This window comes from Myotis davidii, unplaced genomic scaffold (assembly GCF_000327345.1).
Source record: "Myotis davidii unplaced genomic scaffold, ASM32734v1 scaffold125, whole genome shotgun sequence".
Taxonomy (NCBI): domain Eukaryota; kingdom Metazoa; phylum Chordata; class Mammalia; order Chiroptera; family Vespertilionidae; genus Myotis; species Myotis davidii.
Window position 1 is genome coordinate 7,694,990 of NW_006299390.1, and position 5,695 is coordinate 7,700,684.

Sequence of the window (5,695 nt, forward strand, 5' to 3'; positions counted from 1 at the left end):
ACAGCTCTCAGAGTTTACAATATTAGACCACCTATCCCAAACCTGGTACTCCCCTGGGCCATGCGAATGGCTCTTCTGCCCTATAGATGCAACCCTGGGTCTGCCAGCCACAGTCCTGGTAGCAGCTGCCCCTCCTCGTCCTGGCTGCCTCCCCCCTCTGACTCTCCCCAGCTGCCAGCGACCCCCTCACAGGGCAGGGCCTGGCTACTGCAGCCTGGGGTGGGACTCTCCCCTCCTTCAGGGTGGACCTGGGCCGTTTGGCCCAGCCACACAAGTGGTCAGGATGACCTGGTCACCAATCTTCCCAGGCTCGCTCTTGGGTCCAGGCTCTGCTGGGGCAATTTAGCACCTGATCTGAAGACAAGAAACCCTATCTCCTGACATTTACTGTGATGGACTTAGGGACAAGCCACTTAGCTCTTCTGCGCTTCAATTTGATTATCTATAAAACGGGAATAATAGTAATATCTACCTCATAGATATTGCTGTGAGACACCAACAAATTTATACAGTATTAGCCTGGCTCCCAGTAAGGACTACACATATGTTAACTATTATTATTCCCTTACCACTTGTGTTCAGGGTTTTGCGCTCTCTTACTGACACCTCTATCCCCACAGCCCCGTGTAACATTCAAAATGGAAATAGCAGGCCAGCTGCACCTTTCTTTACTAATGACTAACATTTATTAAACATTCAGTATGTGTCAGGCACGCTTCCAAGCAATAAATGCGCATTAACTCATTTCACCTAGCCAAACCTGTGAAGTAGTTACTAGCATTATCCTCACTCACGCGATAGCTGGGGTCACTGAGGCACAGAGAGGCTATGCAACTTCCCTAAGGTCACACAGCAAATATGTGGGAGAACTGGGAAGTGAACCCAAGCCACCTGGCTCCAAAGGTTGTGCACTCCATCCCTTATGCCCCTGCCAGCCTCCGCTACTGCTGAAAGATCAGCTCAAAACCCACCAATACCCCATGAGTGGCCCTTCTCACGCCCTTGGAGACTGGTCAGGCCTTCTGCTGACCCCTGCCCATACTTCTCTCCTTAGGAAGCTGCAACTATAAGCACAGCATTTCAGACCTCACATGGACTTCAAAAGCCACCTCTCAGTGGTACTGAGTTACCTGTGGGGAAACAGACTAGAGAGGGGGCGACACGCCCCAAAGTCACCCAGGGCAGAGCGTGGCCCCAGCCTGGCAGGAACAGTTGTGTGACAGATTTCTGGGCTGGAAGGGAGTCCGCTTCCCCATCCAGATTCGGGAAGGCCTGCCCTCCTCAGGCCCCATCAGCACAGCCACAGACCTGGGTGGGGAACTGACAAGAGCAGCCGAGTCCTCGGATGAGCCACTTTGCCAGACACACGCGAAACCAGCATCATCAGTCACCACACCGGGCCAGCGGTGACTCACCAGGCTCCCCACTTTCCGCAGAGACCCTCCAGCCACCCCCACCGCCCCAACCCCTGCAGCACTCTGTCTACAGCACCGCGGCTGCAGAGGGCTCAGCTCCTGGGATGGGACACTCCCCGCTCTCCAGCGGCTGGCCCAGGTCCCTGGGGAGAAGCTCTACTATCTTTCCAGTGTGTCTTTCCAGGCATTCTTTAGCCTCCTGGGCGCCCCCATAGTGGGAGAGCAGCACCTCACCCTCCCCTTCCAGGGGGGCACACAGGTTTCCCTGTGGTCGCCGTCCTGGTGGAGGCGGGCACAAACCTGGGCACGGGGTGAATGGGAAAGGAGGCTCCGGTGAAGCCCGGTGATGTGATGCTGCTTTATTTTCAGTCCCGAATGTGGTCTCCAGGGGTCCGCAGCGTGGGAGATTCATCACATGGACAAGCGGAGGCCTGTCTGGGGTGGGGCGCTCAGGCCAGGTGGGGAGCCTCTCCGGGCACTGACCCACGAAACAGAGGGGCCCTCTGAGCCCCAGGCTGAGTGGAGGGTGGCATCCCAGGCCCCCCAGGGCAGCTCCAGCCCTTAGCACTCAGCCCTTCCGTTCTTCAACCTCCTACACCACCTCTCCCTTCCAGCCCAGGTCTTGGCAGCCCCTCCGGCGGGTCAGATCCAGCCCCTCACCCAGTTTTGGACAGCCAGTGAGCCAAGCAGGATGCTTACAGCTTTAAATGGTCAGGAAAAAAATGAAAGGACTCCCATCTCACGACACATGAAAGCTATGAAATTCAAAATCTCAGTCCATAAATAAGCGCATCAAACACAGCGATGCCCATTTGTTTCCATATCATCTGTGGCTGTTTCTACGCTGCAACCGCAGAACTGTGAGTGGCTGCGACAGTATGTGGCCAGTGAAGCCTAAAATACGGACAATCCGGCCCTTTGCAGAAAGCTCGCCAGCCCTCGTCCTCGTCTCATGCCACACGCACTTCCTGCCTTCAGTTCCCGTGCACCTGGGCTCGCGTTAGGAGGATTCTTGTGGCCTTCCTTGGGCAAACGTCGGGGTCCCAGGTACATCTAGATCTGAGGGTGTGTGCCCCAATGTCCTTTTGTCTTTCTGCTGTCACATGTTCTGTCCCGGCTCTCTGGCTGGTGTCACGGGAAGCCTTGATGCTTCCCCGGCTGTGTGTCACCCCCTCTTTGTGTGTCACTGTGGGGGTGGCTGTCACTATGTGCCCATGACGGCATGTGCCCGTGACGGCATCCAGGGCTCAGTACAAACACATCGCAGTTGATTTGCTGCCTGCGTGTTGCCTGGCAGCTGGACCACTAGGCCCAGCCGTTCAGACTCCGGACTCGGATTCCTCTGTTCAGACGTGGCCGAGGCTTCCAGGGCCTCGACCCTCCCAGAGTAGAAAATCCCGAGGCAGCCCTGTCTGGGGCACTGGACTCCGGTTCACACGCCTCCCGGATGAGAAACCCACTGTCACGCAGGTGTAGGCGTCAGGCCGGGTGCCTTCCTGGTACTGCTCTGAGCCTTGGCTCTGCCCTCTGGCAGACAGCACCAGGTGCCTGTCCTCCCCGTAGCCACTGCCAGCCCTTGGTCACTGACCTGGAGACCTGAGGCCACGTCCCCAGAAAGAACGCCACCTTAGCATCTGTCTTTCCTAGCCTCTTGGTTCATATGCTGACTGTAAATACCCATTTTGTATGTTTGCTTATTCAACACAAATTGAGAGAGCACCCCAACGTAGGGACCTGGCCAAGAGGGTGGCCGCAGGAGAGAAAATGGGTTCTGAAGCTTCCTCCAATGTCAACCCCCTGCCAGTCTTTAGCCTGATTAGCCCTGAGAATGCAGAAAAGGGTCCTGCCAGAGACTCCCCACAGCCGTGTCCCCTCATTGTGAACAGAGGGGCAGACTCCCGGGTCTTGTCCCAGACGCAGAACCGCGGGTGAATTGCCCATGGTGGGGGAGGAAGGGATGGGCCGCCTCCCTGGTCACCCCATACACACTTGTTGATGGATTGGTTGGCAGATCTGGCACAGGGCCTGTCTCTAATTTAGACGTTCAAATTGCGGCTTGTGTCCAGACTGGCACCTCTGCTTGCCCTCTCCAAGGTCAGTGGGGATCAGGAGCCCGATTCATCTGTACCTGTGAGCTCTTCTAACACAACCCACCTGCACCCAGCACCCAACTCAGATTGGGGCCTCCTGGGAGAATCTGGGTGTTGCTGCTACCCCCACCCCACCCCCCAGGCTCAAACAGTGTTTCATCCCCTTTTGAAGCCCACAGCCACTCAAATGCCTCTAGCCTGGCCTTCAGGATGCTTCTCAGCCTGGTGCAATGGCAGCCTCAAGGCAGGCAGCTCTCCACAGATGTGTGTGGCTCCATCCCTCCCAAGCCCCCTTCACCAGCCCCCCACCACACAGGGCTGCTCACAGGAAAAGCCAAATGCGTGCCTGGTTTTTTTGTGTTTGCGTGCGTGGGTTTATTTAGAGGGGGGCTTGGTGGGACACTGTGAGGCTGGGGGAGGTGGAGAAAGGGGAACTGACGCACTTGCATGAAAAGCATGCACATGGCCTGGAGCATTAGCGGGGAGTCTCCCCCGACCCCTCGCACCCCCCTCCAGCACTTTCAAAAGGAGGCCCGAGCTCCTTCCAGGGGCCTGGCCCCACTCCCCAGCTCCATGTGAAATAGAATCAGCTTCTGCTGGGCTCCCCTCTGAGCATCTAGCTCCATCCATCGGAGCCCTGGCCCCTTCTGATGCCCCAACTCACAGGATGAGGCCCCCTCCTCCCACCCCTGCCGCAGAACCTGTGCCTTTAAGGCAGCAGGCAGGGGTCTTGGTCAGGCCCACTTCAGCCTGGCAGGCAGGTGCCCTTCTCCCACAGGCCACGATGGCGTTTCCCCGGTGGGACCCCAAAACCATCCTGACCCAGCCCCCCCACGCTGGGGGAAACCCAGAGACAACAATCCCAAATGTGTCCCCAAGCGGGGCATTCTATTCTGGCCCCTATCCCACCTCCTACCGAGCACATCCCTTGCTCAGCCCTCAAATCTCCTGAGACCTGCGGCATCCAGCCCCAGGGGACCCTCAGCATCACCTTCCCAATTCACACAGCGCGTCCTTGTGCCTTGGGAGTAGAAAGGCGGGTCCTATGGTCCTTATAGGTCTCTCTGGCCTCAGTGCGTTCCCAACCCGAGGTCCTCTCTTCTGGCACCGGAAGGGGAAGGGTCGAGAGGTAGCTAGGTCGACCCCACCCGCTAAGGGCTGTAGGGACCCATCCTCCCAAGAGGCGGGGTGGGGGTGGGGGGGGGGGGTCAGACTGTCGTGCAGGAAGGCAGCAGCGACGGGAGGGGGCTTCCTTTTAGATTCGGAGGCTGGCCCCGCGCTGCCCAGGAGGAGGGGGTCCGCAGTCCCCAGGGGCGAGGATTCTGGGGTCTGGGAGGGTGGACAGGGTGTGGAGGATGTCATTTGATTCTGACAGCTAGCCCGGTCAGCTCTCCGGGAGAGGCGCCGCCTCCGCCAAGCTGTGAGCTAGAGGGAGGCGACAGACCACCACCTCCCCCACCCCCACCCCCACGCGCTCCGCAGGCTGGGCTGGGGTGCAGGCCAATGGGCGCCTGGGGGAGGGCTTAGGCCGGGAGCGGTGGTACGTGGGGAGCGGGACCCCGCCCGCCGCGTTCGCCCAGGCAGACACCAGCGAGAGCTGATAGCTGCACAGCTGGACCCAGGAGGACAGGATATGGGGGACCCCTCCCCCTTGGTCGCTGGGGCTTCCGAGTGGTGCCTTCCCCAGGGCTCACCGCCCTCCTTTTTATCCTCCCCAAGGTATCCAGAGCGTGAAAGCCCTGTTCTGTCTTCCTTCCACAGCCTCACGATTCCGTGTCTGCTCCTCCTCCTCCATGAAGCCCTCCTTACCCAGCAAGTCCTGACTCTCCTGGGTCGGTGTCCCCGCAGCCCCGGGCCTGAGAAGGTCAGCTGGCTTTGGGGAGCCTGCCTGGATGTCGTCAAATGTGATCTGGGGAATGCCTCTATGTTCAGGGAAGTGGTAGGGGCACACAGGGGGGGTGATCTCCTGGGGAATGCCTCTATGGTCAGGGAAGTGGTAGGGCCACAGTGGTAGGGGCACATAGGGGGGCCTCCCGCAGCTTAAATGGACAGAGGCTGCTCTGCTCGGGAGTCAGACTCCTGGCTGGCTCCATAAGCTTAGGCCCCTTAGCTGGATGGCTTTGAGCCTCAGCTTCGTCATGTGCCTTGACATACCCCATAGGTTTTCCCTGATCTTATTTCTCCACTGAA

At 58.6% G+C, this 5,695-nt stretch overlaps 1 protein-coding gene across 6 annotated transcripts in view; it reads right to left on the bottom strand.

Moving 5' to 3' along the window:
- Positions 1–4,575, bottom strand: part of ADCYAP1R1 (adenylate cyclase activating polypeptide 1 (pituitary) receptor type I) — a 47,378-nt gene extending 42,803 nt beyond the window's left edge. For all 6 annotated transcript variants that reach the window (XM_006774927.2, XM_006774931.2, XM_006774930.2 and 3 more), the window contains exon 1: positions 4,497–4,575. The gene's annotated coding sequence lies outside the window, so the exon portion shown is untranslated. The remainder of the gene's footprint in view (positions 1–4,496) is intronic.
- Between the last annotated feature and the right edge of the window lie 1,120 nt (positions 4,576–5,695).